General features: G+C 41.8%; 1 long non-coding RNA gene across 1 annotated transcript; it reads right to left on the bottom strand.

Annotated features, from left to right (window-relative positions):
- Positions 1 to 6,091: 6,091 nt before the first annotated feature.
- Positions 6,092 to 19,093, bottom strand: LOC128316140 (uncharacterized). Its single transcript, XR_008299758.1, has 3 exons — positions 18,966 to 19,093; positions 7,204 to 7,491; positions 6,092 to 6,166 (listed from the first exon to the last, which is right to left on the bottom strand). It is a non-coding gene; the product is annotated as an uncharacterized LOC128316140 (long non-coding RNA).
- Between the last annotated feature and the right edge of the window lie 2,424 nt (positions 19,094 to 21,517).

The following is a 21,517-nucleotide window of genomic DNA, read 5'->3' as shown; positions in this document are numbered from 1 at the left end:
CAGGGGAGACGTGAGAAAACGAGCTGTCCACGCTGTCACTTCCAGTCACTTCTTCGGGCAGGAAACTAGCTGAAGCCAGCCCTGTGCTTTCCCAGGGATACTCTTATTACTGTCGCGGTGAGAATGAAAGGCTAACAGATTGGCCCTGGAAGAAGAAAGATAAATTAGGGAGTCTGCAAATCTGAGAGCAGCTCCCCGTCTGGTAAATACGTTTTCCCTCAACTTGCCGAGCTGTTGTCCTGACCGAAAGAATGGCTCCTAGGTTTCTGCCTCACTCATGTGACCCATCCTGAAAGGTACGTGTCATGTCTTGAGACCCTAGGGAGATGATACGTGGCTGTATTTTGAAAAGTAAAATGAATGCTGTGTATTTGGGGGCCCAAGTTGCATACTGAATTTAGGCAAGAGGACGTGGTTACAATGACTCGGGCTCTAGGACTTTCTGGGTAGTGAAACACGTAAAAACCTTTCCCTAGGGTTTATTTTCGTAAAGTTTAAATCCAGTATCTTATAGGTAATTTTATATTTTATCATTCATTCATTCATTCATTTAATGTTTGTTTATTTTTGAGAGAGAGAGAGCATGAGCAGGGATGGGGTGGGGGCGGGGGGGGGGCAGAGGATCTGGAGCGGGCTCTGTGCTGAAAGCAGTGAGCCTGATGCGGGACTCAAACTCACGAACTGTGAGATCATCAGCTGAGCCCAAGTTAGACTCTCAACTGACTGAGCCAACGCCTATTTATTTACTTATTTATGTATTGAGAGCACGAGCAGAGGAGAGGGGCAGTGGGGGAGAGAGAGAATCTCAAGAAGTGTCCATGCTCAGCACGGGGCTCTATCCCACAACCCGGGTATCATGACCTGAGCCGAAATCACGAGTCTAATGCTCAACCAACTGAGCCACCCAGGAGCCCCTTACAGCTAATTTCACTTTTTTCTTTTTCCTTTTAAATTAAACTCAAGTTAGTTAACATACAGTGTAGTCTTGACTTCAGGAGTAGAACCCAGTGATTCACTGCTTACATATAACACCCAGTCCTGACCCCAAGAGGGGCCCTCAATGCCCATCCCCCATTTAGCCCATCCCCCACTCACGGCCCCTCCAGCAACCCTCAGTTTGTTTTAAGAGTCTGTATTTAAGAGTCTCTTAAGGTTTGTGTCCTTCTCTGTGTTTATCTTATTTTTCCCTCCCTTTGCCTACATTCATCTGTCGAGTTTCTCAAATTCCACAAATGAGTGAAGTCATATGATATCTGTCTTTCTCTGATGGACTTATTTCACTTAGCCTAATACCCTCTAATTCCATCCACATTGTTGCAAATAGCAAGATTTCATTCTTTTTCACTGCCCACTATTATTCCATTATATATATATCTCACATCTTTTTTAAAAAAATTATGGTTTTATTTTATTTTACTTTTGAGAGAGAGAGAGAGCGCACATGAGTGTGGAGGAGGGGCAGAGAGAGAGGGAAACACAGAATCCCAAGCAGGCTCCTAGCTGTCAGCACAGAGCCAGACACGGGGTTCAAACCCATGGACCGTGAGATCATGACCTGAGACAAAATCAGACACTCAACCAACTGAGCCACCCAGGCGCCCCTACCACATCTTCTTTAAAACAGATTGCTCTCAAGGCACCTGGTGACTCAGTCAGTCAAGTGCCTAGCTTCAGCTCAGGTCATGATCTCACGGTTCGCAAGTTCGAGCCCGGAATTTGGCTCTGCTCTCACAGCTGTCAGCCTGTTTGGGATTCTCTCTTTCCCTCTCTCTCTCTGCGCCCCCCTCCCCACTCTCTTTCTCTCTCTCCAAATAAATAAATAAACTTAAAGAAACCCACATTCCTTTAGAATGTTTTCTGTTATTGCCCAAGCCATAAAATTCATAATACTTATTCCAGCTCTTTCTATCTGATAGGTGAGGAAACGGGAATTTGTTGTTACCGATGAAAAGTGAGCAGAGGAAAAAGCTAAAGCACAGTATTTGGGGAAAATAATTAAAATGTGAATATAAGGTAAGATAGAAAATTGATCAGTTGATCATATCAGAGCAGGTGATCCAAGAAGCCCTCTGGTACATGTTTTTACCGATTATCCCAGTTCCCAGGAGCCAGTCTTTGCCACTTTGGCACCTGTTTGCTACACCTGGGCGGGAGGGTTTCCCTCCCAGGTCCTTGCTGGGGTGCTGACAGAAGGCCACGGTGACAGTGGGTCCAGGGGATATACGACTTCCCCCCACCGCCCCCACAAAAACTGAGGCAGGGAGTGTTCTCAACATAGAGAAGGGGTTCACGGACATACCGGTTCTTCCTTCTGCTCACCCACAGCCTCATAGAAGGGTGTAAGTCCCGGAGAAGCTTGAGATGGTCTTTTCTTCATGCCCTGGGTGATGGAGTTTTTTAGAATCTTGTGGATCCCTTGTGGGTTTCCCCATCCTTGTTTTTGTAACTATAACCTGTTACATGGGCCATGATTTCAAAACCAAACCTCTAAAGGTGCAAGAGGGAAGTCAGTTGGTGGGTTTTCAAGAACTCCAACACTACATGATCATAAGACTGTAAAACTCACTACAAAACTGTTTTAAAAAAACCCATAAGGTAAGGAACGGGGATTGTTTGGTTGAAAATTTGTGCATTGTTAAGTGACATGTCTTACATATTTTTTTTATTCATTTCAGTATCAGAAACGACCACTGGACTTTTCCTTGTTGTATATACTTCCTTTATAAATTTTCTCTGTTATAAGTGCCTCAAAATTCAATAACATTAAATAACAAACACTTGGGGCACTTGGGTGGCTCCGTCGCTTAAGCGTCCGACTTCAGCTCAGATCATGATCTCGTGGTTCGTGGGTTCAAGCCACGTCAGGCTCTGGGCTGACAGCTCAGAGCCTGGATCCTGCATCCTGCTTCTGATTCTGTGTCTCCCTCCCTCTGTGCCCCTCCCCTGCTCATGTTCTGTCTGTCTCTCTCTTTCAAAATAAATAAACATTAAAAAAATTATTTGGTGTGAGAAAAAAAGTTAATTATTTATCTGCTGTCCATAAGCCGAGGAAAAGTTTGCCTGCTGATCTTTATAATCACTACTAACATAATTGCCCAATGAATAGAGAGTGTCTAGGACCTAGTTTTGTTTCCTAAGAGACTATGGGGAGGGGGGGACAACCTAGGAAGCCTGTTTAGTGAAAATAAGGAAAATTTAGTATAACTGCGATACATTGATGTTCACAGACTGTTTTTACTAATAGGCTTTCAAATTAGGAAGTTTGACACCTGTATCAGACAGGATCAAGTCGGGGAAAACAGAAACCCCAACAGTTTTTGTTTTTTTTTTTTTTAACCTGAGAGAATTTAATACAGGATATTGGTTAAACACGTATTGGAAGACGGGAAAACAGAGAGGAAGTGGGGCAGAGCCACCGTGAATTATGCCTACGAGCTACTGATGAAAGGAGCAGCAGTTGGGGGGTTGCAGAAAGTGCACCCTCACCTGAGGCGGGCTGTGGACACAGACCTGGACTCCCAGCAGGGAGGTGGCTCGCCACCACATCCTGAACCTGGAAAAGCCTTTGCTGAGCTGGGACCCCAACATCGAAGGAAGAGGCGCTGGTGGACAGCTATTGGGACCACAGGATCTCACACAAGGGCCCGAACGTCTGAGGGGTTGAAGGTGCCTGCCCCTGGGCTGGTGCTACCGCTTCTGGAAGGTGTGATGAAGTGGTTCTGGGGTGAGGAAAATGGAAATAGAGCCAGCTGTCATTGGAACCCACAACTGCTGCCAAAGGGAAGGGACATTACTGGTGGAGAGGCTGGAAGGGCAAACCCAACCATCAAACCCACCTCCTCCTGCCACACCTTCTCCCCTGTAGGCATGAGCTAAGGGAGAGCTAGCTGGCACTTAGCTCTAGCGTCCGAGCAGAGCGCAGGGGTGGCTGGGAGGGAGGGAGGAAGAACCTTGCAGCAGGCACAGGAGCCCCCTGGGCTGGGCGCTCAGCCGCCGCGCACCAACGTCCACACGCACGTGCGACCCCAAAGCAGCCATAACACTTGCGTTTTTTCACCTAATGGGATGAAAGTGTCCTTTATACAAATGAAGAGCTCTCGTCCTCTCTCCAAAAGGAGTGGTGGACAAAGAACAAAACAGGAGTCTATGAAATCTGTATTCCTCAGGGTAGAAGAACTCAGGAGGTCTTGGTCGCTATTGCACAATGTGGGCAGGGGGAGCCTGTCCTGGATTCAGGGATTCTCCGGAACATCTCTTAACCTATCACGTCACGCACTGACGGGGAATGGAAAACTACAGCAATCAAATCGAGCTCGGGCCTCGGAGCGTTTAGGAAACACTGAAAGTTCCAGTCTTACGTTAGTTAAAGACACCTGCTAGCTAAGGTTCCAGGAAGGGGCAAAGGCCAGCTGGCATGGCTAATGGAAGAAAGAGGTTGGAGATGCTCAGTTATAGAAGTGAGAGCTGTGGTTTGGTGGGTCATTTGTCTCTCATTTGTTTGATATATGCATGTTCGTGTGTGGACCGTGTTCTTGCTTATTATCTCCTCCTGTGAGTGTGTGTGTGTGTGTGGGGGGGTGCCTACCATTTATCTGTCATCTATCATCTATCTTCATTATCTACCTGTCATCTATATATTGATATTTTCCTGTTTCCTTTCCCCTTATTAATTTGCATAAGAGTTGCAGGTAGTAACTAACTATAATTTAGGCTTTAAGTGATAGAGTTGGGGCCATGACTGAATTTGAGGAATAATTAACTTTGCACTGGTGATAAATATACTAAATGTTGTTATAATATGATATGTGTGTTTTAAGAGAGATGAAACCCTAAACCCCCATGAACTGGGCTATTAGTCAGGCATAAAAATGATAATATGATGAATGTTGGCTGGTGTTAAAAGTTATTTGTAGTGGGTTCTTGGATGATATTTTTTAACATTTATTTATTTTTGAAAGAGAGACAAAGCATGAGTGGGGAGGGGCAGAGAGAGAGGGAGACACTGAATCCGAAGAAGGCTCCAGGCTCTGAGCTGTCAGCACAGAGCTGGATTCGGGGCTGGAACTCACAGGCCGTGAGATCATGACCTGAGCTGAAGTCAGACGCTCAACCGGCTGAGCCACCCAGGAGCCCTGGATGATTTTTTTTTAAAGTGCCCAGAGCTGTGTGAGATTTCCATTTCATTCCACAGTGGTAGCAGATCTGCTCTCTCACTGTAAACAACTGAAAAACTGGACAAGATGTTAAACAAACATTTTCCAGACACGAGAAGAGAGGCAGACAGGAGACAGATGAGGGAAGCTCCTCGGTGCCCTGCCTGACTTTGTGGCCGAAGGCACATTCCGGACCCAGTGCAGGACTGGCCACCAAGCAGCCCACGGTGGGCTCACTGGGCCGAGGAGCAGGGATGATTTGGGAGCACCCGCAGCTGGAGGCAGGAAGGCATGGGGGGTGCGGGTACACAGAGACTGGGGGCTACAAGTTTATTAGGGTTTAAGTCCTTGCCTGAGGACTCAGCTGTGTCTGTGTTGCTGAAACCCCATGAGGCTGAGAGAGGAGTTGTTACTGTTGTGTAGCGTGACTGGACAATTCCCAGAGCCCTGAGGAGCCCCAGAGAAGGCGCTCCTGCCCCCTGGGGTACTCAGCCTTCCTAAGTAAGGCTGCTATTGATGTGGGCTGGTAAGCTCACGAGGAAGGCTCCCTGCTTCTCCTGAACGCGCGTGGGGTTGCAGCATTGTTCTGGGCCTTCAGAGGTTTTAAGCGTGCCACATCTACTACTCACTCTAGCCTCGAAACAGCTCAGCGACTTAGACACTGTCGTGCTCCCCATGTCCCCGGCAAGGAAAGGAAGGCACAAACAGGCAGGTGCCACCGCTGCCAGGATGTGTACCTCCACGGGCTGACCGGGGTCCTCCCGGGCACCAACTTCCTCCCCTGCCCGGAAGGGGGGAGACCAGGATATTAACAATGACCATGTCCTTGGAGTGGGATGACGCTTACTTTAAAATGCTCCATAATTGGCTTATATGCATTTTTAAATGTTTCTAAAATGAGCAAAGTCTGAGATTATAATACAAACAGATTTATTTTAGCTAAGAAAATAACAATGGTTGTGAAAAACGTACATAGGTGCAATCTTTTGAAAAAGCAGTTTGGCAGGAAGACTCTGGAACAAAAATAAAACCATTTGCAATGTAGGTAAAGTTGGATCCCACTTTTCAAAAAATGCACAGGACATATAAACTGAAAAACTGAGGACAGGCTAGGATTATGAATCATTCCGATTATTTTAATTCTGCTTTCTGTGCCCTTGACTTATATTGTACAAGGAGGTATATTGAATATTAATTTTAATGAAGGAAAATAGTATTTTTTAAGTTCACATTATTTCACGAGTAAGCTCATTTGTAGGAACGTTTGATAATAGATATTTAAGATTGTATTGTTTATAATAATAAAACCTCGTGAGGTTTCACATCCTATATGTGAAACATTGAGATTAATTAATTAAACAATGGTATAGTTATATAATAGGTTATTATGAAGACATTAATCATGTTTCTGAAGGATATTTAAGGACTTGGAAAATAATTCAGAATGTGTTACTAAAATTAATATTTTCAACTGCACATAACCTCTGTTTCCAGTTTGGTAAAAGCAAGTTACAAAGACAAACATCGCCCCACCCACACCCTACCCCTCACACATAACCTAGACAGACTCCAAAAATATAATGAGTTGTTCCTTCTGGATAGTGAAATAAGAGTCGTGTTAATTTCTCCTTTATTCTTTTTGTTATTTTCCCAAGTTTACCATGAGAAGGTTGTCTGGTTTTCCCTCCACAAGTAATTGATATGTACTCTTAATGCAGAGGCAAAACATAGAATTCTATTTTTATACAGTTGCCAGGAATTTAGAATAGATAGAGAAGCATTTTTCTGCTTCCTTGGTGCCTACCAGTGACTTAGGGATATCAGCTTCCTTATGTAATGACAAAACATTCCAGCTTTCTTCTTTGCCAGCAATTTTATAGTTTTGATTTGGATGAGAGTACATCTAACAATATTGGGGGAGAATATGAAGACTTTTGGTTTATCATAGAATTAACTGAAGACTAAAATATGTGTATATTTTAACACTTTCAGTATGAAGTTCCAGGTAATAATTTTTAATCCCCCAAGAAAAATAAATCACTACTGTTACCTGGTATTCAGCCAGCATGATGAATGTATACATTTTGCGTGCTGATGTTTATAAAATAAGAGAGGGCAGCGCACATTTTCATCGCTATTTGTTTTTCTCCCACGTGGTATATTTGCAAAATTGTTTGTAGCATTAGTCTCCGGAAAGGTCATATTTGATCGCTATGTTTTGAACCTTTATCGTTTCAGCTTTCTTAGTTCTTTTGTCTCTTTTCTCATTTCATTTTAGAAGAAAGCAGCCACTGCTCCCTCCAAGGCTGAAATGCTGGATTGGCAGACACGCCTATTACTTTTAAGCACAAGATAAGAAGAGTAAAAGAGAGAAACATTTTAATGGGTAATAATAAATGGCAGAAACTGAAATCCTGAAAATCTGAAAATGTTTTGTGTTTGAATTATCTGAGAAAACGAAACAATCACGACTTTTGTGAGTTTGAGGGACCATCAGAGTTTCAAAGATAACCCCAAGGAACATTTTAATAAATATTTGTGGATTATTCGAGTTCTTGTCCGTGCTGTTAGCGGAGGTGGAGTATGCAGCTACGTGAGTATCTTTAGGTTCTCACGCTGATGCAGACTGGCTAACGTTTCCTCAGCTACAGTTTGCAAGCAGGCTCTGTAGGTAGTTTCTAACGTAGCATGATCATCTACCCTACTCCAGGCATTTACTTTTTAAAACGTTGAAAAAAAAGTGAGTTTCTTAGGAGTAAGAATCAATATTGTTGTGTCCTTTGTAGTATCCTGAGCGCCTGGGGTCTGGACCGCCTGGTGGGCTCCCAGCCGATAGATGGTGAAATAAAGAAATGAACATGGCCCCACTTTAAGGGAACATAGTATAGACTAGTATGTACGTGATGTAACAGTTTCTCACATGGGCAGGAAACTGACTTTTTCTGTTGTTATTAAGACTCTTAGGTTTGCGAAAAGGCCACCTGTTGCCCTGGAATTTAAATTTGGTAATTTGAGCTTCCACATTCCATTTTTATACGTAAATGACTGGGATACGTGAATTTTTAAATATTATAACCTACTAATTAATAGGGTAAATTAACACACGCATGTGGTAAATTAACCTACGCGCATTTAACACCTATGGAGAAGGGGTTTCTATTTTCTCCAACCAAGAATCAAGATTTAAAATATCTGATCTGACGTTCCTATGTTCTTTGTGGGAAATCAGAGTATTTGAAATAAAGGCTCCTTCTGAAAACCAAGACATTTTCTGCCATACTTGTCAGTCAGTGGCTTCTCTTTTGCATTCGTACTATTACCGCATGCACTGGTGAGGTTTTAGCGGGGCGGTCGGCAAAGTCTATTAAATAATGTTGTGTATATCATGCAGATTAGACACCCTCAGCGGCTCAGGCAATTCAGTACCAGACAGCTGCCCAGGAGCAATGTCCAAACACAGAACGTCCAAAGAATTTAAGTTATTGTGCACCTAAACAGTTCTATTTCTTTTTTTTTTTTTTAAGTTTATTTATTTATTTTGAGAAAGAGAAAGAGAGAGTCAGAGAGAGAGGATCCCAAGCAGGCTCCGTGCTGTCAGAGCAGAGTTGAGACCTTGAGATCATGACCTGAGCAGAAATCAGCAGTTGGATGCTTAACTGACTAAGCCACCCAGGCGCCCTGGAACTAAACAGCTTTTAAAAGGCATTCAGGTGAAGGAGCTAAACAAAACAAACAAACAACAACAACAACAACAACAACAAGCACAAAAACACAAACCCCCCAAAAAACAAAAACAAAAAAAACCCAAACAAAAACAAACCCCCCAAAGCAAAACAAAACAAAAAACCGCAGATAATATCAAAATTATGGACACTTTTTTTGAATGCATGAAATTCCAGGAACCAGGGGCACCCCCTCTCTAAATTTAGAGCTAGGCTTGAGGCTTTGCGTTTTATTTATTTATTTTTTTTTCAACGTTTATTTATTTATTTGGGACAGAGAGAGACAGAGCATGAACGGGGGAGGGGCAGAGAGAGAGGGAGACACAGAATCGGAACCAGGCTCCAGGCTCTGAGCCATCAAGCCCAGAGCCTGACGCGGGGCTCGAACTCACGGACCGCGAGATCGTGACCTGGCTGAAGTCGGACGCTTAACGGACTGCGCCACCCAGGCGCCCCGAGGCTTTGCGTTTTAAAAAATATTATTCAGGAAGTGAAAGGGATCGTACTGAGCTTGCACTTAATATATAGTCAACTAGGTAGTTCGGGTAGCCTAATTCCTATGTCCGGTCTTCAACTCTGATCATCAAGAATTAACTATGTAGCCCAACAGCCAAGAGGTTACAACTTCTTGCTCTGAACTGCTGTTGTTGCACCACACTCTACTCCACACAACCCACTAGCCACAGGAGACTGTTTACATTTACACAAGTTAAAGTGAAATTACTTTTAAGGACTCCGTTTCTCTTTTGTCCTACCCACATTTCAAATGCTCAACGGCCACTCGAGTGTGAGGCTACCACATTTCCATCATCTCAGAAATTTCTAGTGGGGAACCCATAGCCAACCTCCCTGAGAAAGACAGCGATGGGAAGTGGGCCACGCAGAATCTGGGAGATAGCGCCATGTCGGAAAGACAGCCATTGTGCGTTTTACCCTTTTGTTTATCACATCGTATATCAATATCATATCAATATATCGTATTGTCATCTTCATGTTGTAAAGAAGGATATTGGAGTTTAAAGGGAAAATAGTTTGCCAAGGATCGTAAGATTAGTTGGTAGTGAATCTAAGACTTGAACTTAGGTCTCTTGCTTCCCCATTCCATGTGTAGGCATCACTGTAGTAGAACAGGATGTCCAGGAAGAGCAGAAATGTGTCGCCGAGACATAGGGTAGATTTTGCTGTGTGTGGGTGTGGAATGGAGGAAAGTCTGGAAGGGGTGGGGTAATTCAAAGATTTAAGTAAGGTGACATTTTAACTTGTAGATTTTTGTCTGGTAGAGATGCAATTGACTTTTCTCCAGAGATAAGCTAGAAGTTTTTGTATATATGGCTCTTTTGACATTAGTCAGTTTTATATATTAACCCAACACTCTTACCCTATGATTGCCAATTTCCTCTGCCTTCTTCAGGGCTTTGTTTTTTTTTGTTTTTTTTTAATGTTTGTTTATTTTTAAGAGAGAGACAGAGAGACAGAGCACGAGCAGGGGAAGGGCAGAGAGAGAGGGAGATGCAGAATCCCAAGCAGGCTCCAGGCTCCGAGCTATCGGCACAGAGCCTGACGCAGGGCTCGAACTCATGAATTTCGAGATCATGACCTGAGCTGGAGTCAGACGTTTAACCAACTGAGCCATCCAAGCGGCCCTTCCTAAGGGCTTTTTGAACTGGGTATAATATCTTAACCAGTCCCTTTAATTGATGGATTAAACAAATGTTTGGTATATATTCATCTTACTTTTATAAATTTCATTTAAAAAGCATATTTGAAAATGAGACATTGAAAGTTTTGGAAGTTTCACCAGGAAACCCAACTGGAGCAAAGTGAACCGTGCTGTTTGGGAAAACACCTCATGGGCAGTTGAAGTCCAAGTGCCCCTTTGCTCCCATCTTGGAGTGCGTTCCAGGCAGCAGTTAAACTGAACTCCCTGCTTCCCTCTCCTTGGATGTTTTGTTTCTGTCTTGTGCATGGACAGTAAGTCATTTCCCTTCAGTGGTAGCATTCGTGGGAATTTGATTCAAAGGTCTGGGTATTTGGTGATCCCTACCGGGCAGAATTTGGACAGCTACTTTCTGCTGGGTGAGAGAAGGTAGAGAATTCAGTTTGTCAGTCTTTTGGGTTTTGTCTAATTGTGACTTTGATTAGGTCCATTAAGATGTTTGTGTCCAGTCAGAAGGGGAATGAATAGCTCTTTTGATCTGGTGTCATTGTCTTTCTGTCTATTTCTTTTCACTGCTAGTTCAGGTTGGACAGTAAGGTTATACACTCTTCATGGATCTGTGGCCCTGCCTGTCCGTGTTTAAGAAATAGTCCCATAGGAGTGTGAACTATTTTCCTAACTCCAGAGGACATGAATAAATATGATGTAACATCTTTTGAATCAAAGATGCTCTCTTTGACTGGCTTATACAAATTTTTAAGAGTTTTCAAAAATCTAGTAATTTCAAATTTCACCAAAAATGAGAAACTTATGATTCTGTACATGTGCTAGACTTTGAAGAAAAAAAACCCTGCTGGTTCAGATATATGTTAAGAATCTAAGACAAACTGGGGCACCTGGGTGCTCAGTCAGTTGAGTGTCTGACTTCAGCTCAGGTCACGATCTCACGGTTCAGGAGTTTGAGCCCCATGTTGGGCTCTGTGCCGACAGCTCAGAGCCTAGAGCCTGCTTGGGATTCTGTGTCTCCCTCTCTCTCTTCCCCTCCCCTGCTCCCACTCTGTCTCTCTCTGTCTCTCAAAAGCAAATAAAAACATTAAATAATGGAACATAAGACAAATAATTAGTGTAAATCTTTTTACTAAATAAGACCAGCTTAATAATTTTTGCTTATGAAAGAGAAACATCTTTGATTTATTCATATGAAGTATAATGCAGCTGTATATTGATTTTAAAACTAAGCTCTGGGTTTGTTTTCTCATGAAGAAAAAAAACCTCTACTAATATGAACTTCCTAAACTTTTCTTATGTGTTTACTGGTCAAATAAGCTAACAATATACCTATGTAATATATACAATTACAAAAATTCATTTATTTTATTTAACTACATTGAATCATTATGTTGGCAACTCTTTAATATCCACAGTAATTATGTTTTGTAGTATGTCAGCTTAAACATAATTTTAAAGATAACTTACAAACTTGGTTTTACAATACATGGAGATAGATTGATGAATAATCTTTGTATATCTAAATAAATTCTAAGTACGGGTGAGTACTAAAACTTTGACTATTGGGGCACCTGGGTGGCTCAGTTGGTTAAGTGGCCAACTCGGTTTTGGCTCAGGTCATGACTTGTGGTTTGTGAGTTTGAGCCCTACTTTGGGCTCTGTGCTGACAGTGTGGAGCCTGCTTGGGATTCTCTCTCTCTCCCTCTCTCCCTGCCCCTTCTGCCCTCTGTCTCTTTCAGAATAATAAATAATAAACTTTAAAAAATAAATAAAATTTTGACTATTAAAGATTATTTGGTATTTGTATACTGTTGCTATTTATTTATTTATTGAGAGAGAAAGAGCACGTGCACAGGGGAGAGGAGAGAGAAGGGAGAGAGAGAATCCCAAGCAGGCTCAGTGCTGTCGGAGGCAGAGAGCCCGATGCGGAGCTCAATCTCCCAACTGTGCGATCATGACCTGAGCCAATATCAAGAGTCATGTCGCTAAACATGGGGCAAATGTAGCATCCAAGGGTGTAGAAAGTTGTGCAACAGCTGTCCAACATTTTGATAATCTGTCAAATGATAGCATATTATACACACAGTTCTCAAGATAAAACTTCCAGTTTTATTTTGTGAAATATAAGTGAGTTACTTTGGCTAAAAGTTTAATGAATATAGATTGTTGAGACTATACTGGGAGTTACAGTGACAGACATTCAGCTGTGTATGCAAGCTGTTAAAGTGAGCTTTTGTTTCTCCAAAGAGAAAAAAATATTTGTCATGAAGTATGATTTCCTCAGAATAAAAGAGAAGAGAGACAGACACAAACGTATGGATAGGAAATGTTATAGAAGGTGGGCAGGAAGGAAATTAAATTTTTTTTTCATTTATAATAACTGTAAACAATGAATCTGAAAAGAAGAAATAAAATGTCTTAAAATTTTGCCCAAATTGGCTCTTACTCATAAGGAATAAAAAGCTTGTGAAACTGTATAAATATTTAGTAATGCAAAACCAGATTTCAGCTTTCTGTGTTAAAACTATCAGCTGGGCTTAGAGTTCTTCACAATGGATTAACAGAGGTTCTTAATTGCCTTCTAGGTAATCTTCCCAAGTAGCAGAGAATCCATATCTCACTAGAATAATTTACCTGCTAGTGCTGACTTTACTGTATCATCGATTTTCAAAAATTATTGTATGAAAAAAGTAAATAAAATAAATAAAAATAAATTAAAAAATTATCATCTGACTCCCTCATTTTTGAATGAGCTAAGATACCTCACAATCCCATTGTCACATTGAGGAAGTAGGTATCCAAGTATTCTTTCTCAGGCATGCATAATCCTACCTTAACCAAGTGAGCTGCCTTTCATATATCATATCATACCTTTGGCAAAAAGAAAAAAAATTTCCATCTATATTTCATATAGGAATCTATCTCAGATTTTCTAGACTCCTGGAAAAAAACATCACCTTAAGGAAAGAGCGAGGCTAGATATAACTAAGTTTGTTTGCATATGGATATTAAATTGCTCTAATATCATTTATTGAAAAGATATCAAATAGATGGGTAAGGAGAAGGGTTGGTTAGGATGTGGAGAACCCCTAAACCTTGGCCTTGCTAGTGGGAATGTAAAATGGTGCAGACACTGTGGAAAACAAGATAGTTCTCAAAAAATTGAATACAGAATTACCGTATGCATTTCCACTTCCGGAATATGTCTAAAAGAATTGCAAGCTGGGACTAGAACAGATATTTATGGCCCCAGGAGGGGAGAAACAATCCCAATGTCTGTCAACAGATGGACCGATAAACGAAATGTATGGACAAATAATGGAACATTATTCAGCCTTAGAAATGAATGGAGGTGAACCATAAGACACTCTTAAATGCAGAGAACAAACTGAGGGTTACCAGAGGGGAGGTGGGTAGGAGATGGGCTAAATAGGTGGTGGGCATTAAGGAGGGCACTTGTTGGGATGAGCACTGGGTGTTACATGTAAGCGATGAATCACTGAATTCTACTCTTGAAATCAGAGAAGCGTGAGATTGTGACTGCTGTAGTATCGATACCTTGAAGACTCTACACCAAGTGAAATAAGCCAGACACTAACAGGACAAATGTTGTATGATTACATGTACACAAAGGACTTACGTAACTGTCAAATTCATAGAGAAAAAGTAGAATGGTCGCCAGGCGCTGGGAGATTGGGGAGTGCAGGGTTCTGAGCGGGGGAGGGGCAGAGACAGAGGGAGACACAGAATGGGAAGCAGGCTCCAGGCTCTGAGCTGTCAGCACAGAGCCCAATGCCGGGGCTTGAACTCACGAACTGTGAGATCATGACCTGAGCTGAAGTCAGACGCTCAACCCACTGAGCCCCCCAGGGGCCCCATCATCCCTGGTAATTTCTTATTGGATCCCAGACACTGTGAATTTTACCTTACTCGGTGGTGAATAATATTATATCCCTAAAAGCATTACTGCTCTGCGTTCTAGGACAGAGTTAGCTGGAAACAGTTTCATCCTTCCAGATGTTGTTTTTGAGACGTGTTAGGCAGGACCGGAGAAGTGGCGAGTCTAGGACCACCTGCTGCCAGTCCTGAGGCAAGACCCTCTGCACGCTGTGCCCGCAGCCCCACAAATCATGAGCTCACCAGTCTGGCCGGTGTGAGTAGATACTGCTCAGAGCCCTGGGCAAGAACAGGGCCCTATTTCTGCTAGACTTTTCTGTGGTTTTCCCACTGACCACATGTCTTATGTCACCTGCATTTGTTGATCAGCTGGCTGCTGGAGGGGTCCCTCTGCTGATCTCTGGAATTCTCTCTCACTGCCTTTTCTTATTTGGTATTCTCTGAACCCCAGACCTAGCCTGGACATGCTCTCAAAACAGTCATCTCAGGGAATCAGAGGACTTGTTTACTTGTTACCGGTTTCTTGGGGTTAATGTCCTTTTCCGCCTGCTGTTCAGAGTGTAGAAAATGGTTACTCCATCTTGACCTGAAGTGGAAATCTTGATAAGTTCTTTTTTAAACTCTTGAATGTGTGGTTGAAGAACCACCAGATCTCCAGCCACTGTTTCTGATAGTTCATTGATTTATTCATTCTCCCTCTTCTTCCTTTCTTTAGTTAGCATCAGTCAATGTTGGACATGCCAAATATTTCTAAACAACTAAAGATTCTGCATCATGAAATGCTCCCTGAAAATAACCCTCCTGGAAAACAAATGCTGTGAAGCTGACAGCAGTAGGAATTTGCAATGTCAAGTTTTCTGTTTGTTGTATCAATAGGCCTTTTAAAGTAATACAGATTTGTAACATTTGTGGTTAATCTTGGAAATCCTTTAGAATAATAATGAGGTTGAATTTATTGCTTATCCTATTAATAAGAGAAACTGGTGGATAATCAAACAACAATTTTCAGAATTGAAGAGGAATGAAGCTAACGGGATTTATTTTCCTCAGTAAAACCAAAATGTGTGCAACGATTTTATTTTCAAGTTTCCCTAAAGCACACAACTCTGAAAATACATTAAAAAATACCCAGTTTTCAGGGGCACCTGAGTGGCTCAGTCAGTTGAGCGTCCGACTTCAGCTCAGGTCATGATCTCACAGTTTGTGGGTTTAAGCCCCACATCGGGCTCTGTGCTGACAGCTCAGAGCCTGGAGCCTGCTTCGGATTCTGTGTCTCCTTCTCTCTCTGCCCCTCCCTTGCTCATGCTTTGTCTCACTCTGTTTCTCAAAAATAAATAAATGTAAAAAAAAATTTAAAAATAAATAAAAAATAAAAAATACCCAGTTTTCTTTTAGTTTATTAAATTAAGGGAAAACACCCACTGATGAAGTCACTTAGAGACTCTGAAATAAATGGCATAATTCATTTGCTCCCCAGGATTTGATCCTAGTAGAGTCTGGTGTATAAATCACGGCAGAATGCTTTCACATGGTTTTATGTCTTCTGTAAAGAAAGATCAGTTATGTTTAATTCACAAATCTAAAACTCTAGTGATTTTAGGAGACCAGGAAAATAAATGAATGCTTCTGGGAAGGTATCACAAGAAAAGTAGAAACGCTTCAAGGGGAGAGCACGAGGGGGCCAGGGTTGTAGCAGGAATCTGATGTGTGATATATAATTTGAGAGGCTCAGTTTTCTATGAGGATACTTCTTTTAACTGCTGTTCATACTGCAAAGCCCCTAATTTAATTCATGTGAAAAAAGGAAAAAAGCATATGTGTAGACCAATATAAACACAATAAGCAATGGGATTTTTCTTGCCTTTACATATTTCATTACTTTTTTTAGAGAGAGACCAAGTGCAAGCAGGGGATAGGGGGAGAGGGAGAGAGAGAAAGAGAGAAAGAGAGAGAGAGAGAGAGAGAGAGAGAGAGAATCCCAAGCAGGTCACACGCTCAACCCTCTGTTCGTGAGATCATGACCTGAGCCGAAATCAAGAGTGAGACACTTAACCAACTGAGCCACTCAGGTTCCCAAGAATTGTTTTGAGTTTAAAAAAAAGTTATGGGGCACCTGGGTGGTTCAGCTGATTAAGGGTCAGATTTCAGCTCAGGTCACAATCTCGAGTTCGAGTTTGAGTTCCTGAGTTCGAGCTCTGCGTTGGGCTCTGTGCTGACAGCTCAGAGTCTGGAACCTGCTTCGGATTCTGTGTCTCCTTCTCTCTCTACTGTTTCCTGCTCACTCTCCGTCTCTCTCTCTCTCAATCTCTCTCTCTTTAAAAAAAAAAAAAGAAATTAATAAAAAAATTGTTTAACAGTTGCAAAGAAATGCTGAGTTCCCATGTGTCATATACTGTTTCATTTACTACTGACATCTTTCATTAGTATTATATATCTGTCACAGTTAACGAATCAATATTAATACATTATTGTAATGATCAGTTACTAATTATTAATACTATTAATCAGGCATTGAGATAGTTTTGAAACACCACACATTAAATATTGACTTAACTCCTCTTTAAACCATGGGGATCAACTTCTTCTGTTTCACAAACTGCCCCCTGGGAATGCTAGCAACCTTTCTCATGTCATATTCTGAAAGCTGCCTCCTCGCATCAGGCAGCATGCTGAGGTTTGTTAGATCATGTCAGATTTCTCTGGTGTCATGATCCTTCCTGGCATTTATTTCTACTTCTTGGTCCTTTCAGTATTCAGTCAAATAAAGTATCATGTTCTTTTCCTGGAGGAAAGTTCGAAACAGGAGAAAGCAAGAAAAAGGTGCCTATCTATAGCTTTTAGAGAACATTGCACATTTTCCTCAGCATACCTCCCACGACCTGCTTAATGGTCCTTGGGGTTGATGGAAGAAGGAGAATCAGAGGCCAGTGGGCGGTGTGCAGACCTGGGGGAGATAGGAAGAAGCCTTGAGATGGGGAGGCAAGAATGAACAGAAAGGTGTGTGGGATCCGAGAGTGTGTGTTCATTGCTCCAGGTGGAGCCCTGGGAAGGCGGTGAGACAACGGAGGAGAGGCTGAGGGGTGTGTCAGGAAGGACAGGCCGGAAGCAATCCTACAACATTCCCCTCACACCATCAGTGCTCAAGAGAAACACAGTAACTTCCATGGTTCCAAAGTAGACCTGAATAGGGGCGCCTGGGTGGCTCAGTCGGTAGAGTTTGAAACTCTTGATCTCAGGGTTGTGGGTTTGAGCCCCACGTTGGGTGTAGAGATTACTTAAAATTGAAATCATAGGGGCGCCTGGGTGGCTCAGTCGGTTGAGCGTCCGACTCTTGGTTTCTGCTCAGGTCATGACCTTGCGGTTCGTGAGTTCGAGCCCCGTGTTGGGCTCTGCACTGACAACTCAGAGCCTGCTTGGGATTCTCTCTCTCCCTATGTCTCTGCCCTTCCCCAGCTCATGTGCACTCTCCCTCTCTCAAAAATAATAAATAAACTTAAAAGAAATTTAGTTGTAGAACAGCAGATTGAGTTTTATTTCACTTTATATGCTTAAAACTTCACTGAATATTTTATTTACGAATGAAAATGGAGGCTTTTGCGTGTGTGTATGTCCCTGTGATTGTCTATATTCAGACCTCATGTTCTTTTAATTCTTCTTTTGTTTATCTTTCATCACTTTCAAAGGCATAGAGTATTTAAAGGAGTGTTTAAATTTATCTTAGAACCATTTTTAGATGTTAAAATGTTCTGATTGCCAATGTGGTTTCTTGCTCTGTTTAAACAACAGCTGTGCACTGACATCCCGTGTTTTTCTTTTGTATTTTAATGGTTCGAGCTACATCCTAAGAAACTGGCAGTACAATTATTGCTGTGTTACGATATCGATAAAAACAACTGGAGCATGGAAGTTTGAAATTAAGTTAATTTGGTATCAAGTTTCCCATATGTGTAAATATTAACACTGGTAATTCAATGGCCCACGCTACATACAGTTTCACCAAGAAGCAGTCAGACTTGTAAATGCAAGCATACAGAGATGGATGAAATATAGACTTTCTTCTGGGAGTTCTCATGAGTGCTTTGTTCCGAAATTATATAAAGTGTGTGGACAACTTTAAAGAACCCTGTCATTTCCTATCTATCCTGTGGATGCGCCATGAGTCAGTGCCTAGAAAATTACTTTTCACTCTAGAAGCAGGTTGTGATTGTAGCTAACAAAAACTGAGTACTTAGGATGCACCAAGTATTGTGATAAGCATTTTCACGTATAAGAATATTGAAAATTCACTATAAACTGTTACGTTTTTACCATTCTTCTGTATTAATTTGTTGTAAGTGTGCCCACAGGGGTTTTGGATCAGAGAGAGGTTTATTCCTCACCCCAGAGCACACAGCAAGGTGGTTCCTTCTCCTAGTTCTTATCCTTGGACCATCATGAGGAGAGCCAGGGCAAATGTCCTACCTAACCCCCCCCCCCCCGCCCCCAGGAGTCTGGTTTAGGCAAGGAACAGAGGAAAACCAACGTTACCTGAGTAGACTGGGAAGGGGACAGACCACTGCTCCCTCTCCCTTCGTAGAGTCTGCTTTGAACCATCTTCCTCTAACCCTTTGGGGTGGAAATAAACCTCCTGAGAAAGTGACAAGCCTGGTTTCTCCAGTGTTCAAGGACATAATGATGTCGCCGTGGTCCTGGGCCACCCCACCCTGGAATGTTGACGTGTCTATCTAGGTAGGTCTCGAGTTCTCAAAGACTAGACAGTGGCAAATCCACTTCTGAAGCTTGCTTTCTGTTCAGGTCCAAGTTCCAGTAAGATCTTCTGGGAAAACATCCATATCTTTTCTCACAACACCACCCACACCCTGAGTTATTTTTCAAATGAGGCAAATTAGAGGAGTGAACTTGCTCTGGGTCAAATTTAAGTTACAGAGAAAGCCAAGATTTTGACCGCATCTAAATTTAAAGCACAAACTCTTCCATATTACAGTATCTTGCTTATCTGTTGTTTGGATAGATGAACAAACCCATAAAATGGCCATTCCTAATTGCCACAAGTATCTTTTACTTCATAGGCTCTTTTCCCTCACCACCACCACCCTGCCCCCTGCCCCCCGCCTGCTGCCCTTTTGAATGTGGCCTCCTCTCTATGGTTAGCCATGGAGAGTCTGTTCCCTGGAAATCTCTTCACATTTTTTTCAACGTTATTTATTTTTGACAGAGAGAGGGAGACACAGTGTGAGTGGTGGAGTGGCAGAGAGAGGGGGAGACACAGAATCTGAAGCAGGTTCTAGGCTCTGAGCTGTCACCACAGAGCCTGACGAAGGGCTCAAACCCGTGAACCACGAGATCATGACCTGAACTGAAGTTGGATGTTTAACCAACTGAGCCACCCAGGTGCCACCCCGCTTCACGTTCCTTTTTTAAAACTTGTCTCACAATAATGTAGAAAAGTGGCTGTACCTTACAAACTAGGTTGATATCACTTATTCATTCATGAGAATGAGCTCTGGTCTAGGGGCAAAAGTGAGGCCACATGGGATCATTAAATAGAGGGAAGAATCAAGTACATTGGGAAAACCAATACAGATGAATTACAGATTAAAAAAAAACATATTTCCTGATCTCTCAAGTGGATTATGTGATTTATTAAATAAACTGAGAAGCATTATGCATCACACAGCATAGATGCCTGTAAGTAATAAATGAATGAAAAACGAATACAAGAGTGGGACTTGCTTATAACATCTAGGCATACATGAGCATCAAGAATGGCATGGGTAAATAGATTTTTGTTGTAGGTCTTTTTCCATATAAACCCAACAATGCATTTAAATGTAATATTTGGCTTTGTCATCTACTTTTCTCCTTTTTGCTTAAAATTTCCCTTGAGGAAAGGATATTTAAAATCAAATATTTACGGTATTTACATTTATTATGCACTTTCTAGACAACAATACTTTTCTCTCTCTTAGAATAAAGGACATTTAGAGTGAAGAGTTGTCTTAACATCTGGCAGTTAGTGATAGGTTGGGACTACTTTTGCCTTTTTTTGCAGTATTATTGGTTTCTTTTTTTTAATGTTTATTTATATATTTTTGAAAGAGAGAGAGAGAAGGGCAGAGAGAGAGGGAGACATAGAATCCCAAGAAGGCTCACCACTGTCAGTGCGGAGCCCGATGTTGGGCTCAAACTCAGGAACTGTGGGATCATGACCTGAGCCCAAATCAGGAGTCAGATGCTTAACCAACTGAGCCCCCCAGATGCCCTTGATTGGTTTCTATATTTGGTAAAACATAGTGTGGAAGGAAGGTAGAGTGTAGTTCAGATGAAACCACCATTTTCATGTCTTACCAGAACTATGATAATTTCTGGAAAGGAAAGAGAATCTGTGATTTCAATACAATCCTAAAACATTTGCTCTTCAAATCGGGACATAATATGTGGGTTTTAACCCAACTCCTTTGAGGAAATATCTACTGAAATACTAGCAAATATTGATCACATAGTATTATTATTGTTATTATTATTGAATTTAATAAATGCTAGGCACTTAACAAGGTTACCATGAGTATGTCTTCTTGAATACTCATGGACAAACAGGGAAGAGAATCCGTGTGAGTTAGAGAGGGTGGCAGTTTCATGGGAAGGAGGAATATCCATAGACTATAGAGATTTGGGGAGTGGTCCACTATAATTCAAAGGCATAGCACCATAAAAATAGAACAGATCCAAGGAAATGATGCTGAAGATAATAGAGTGACTTCCTTACTTGGTTGTCAAGGAAGGAGTAAAGACAAAGTGGCCAATGGAGGCTGAAACCATCATTCCCACTTTATAGATGAGAAATTGAAATCATGGAAATGAAGTAACTCTCTGAGGGAGAAGTAAATAGTAGAGCAAGAATTTACAAATCTATTTACCATGTAGATTTTCTCTATCATACCAAACTACCTCCAAGAGTCAATTCTATACATACTATTTTTCTAGTAAGTTCCATTTTAAGTCCCCAAGGCTTTGGCAACAATGAATCAATCTCACTAATAGACATGCTATTGCCTCTCTTTCCTGAAAGTAACTATGTA

The sequence above is a fragment of the Acinonyx jubatus genome, chromosome A1 (assembly GCF_027475565.1).
Source record: "Acinonyx jubatus isolate Ajub_Pintada_27869175 chromosome A1, VMU_Ajub_asm_v1.0, whole genome shotgun sequence".
In the NCBI taxonomy this organism is placed as follows: domain Eukaryota; kingdom Metazoa; phylum Chordata; class Mammalia; order Carnivora; family Felidae; genus Acinonyx; species Acinonyx jubatus.
Note: the sequence above shows the minus strand (reverse complement) of the source record. Positions and strands in the feature narration are given on the sequence as shown.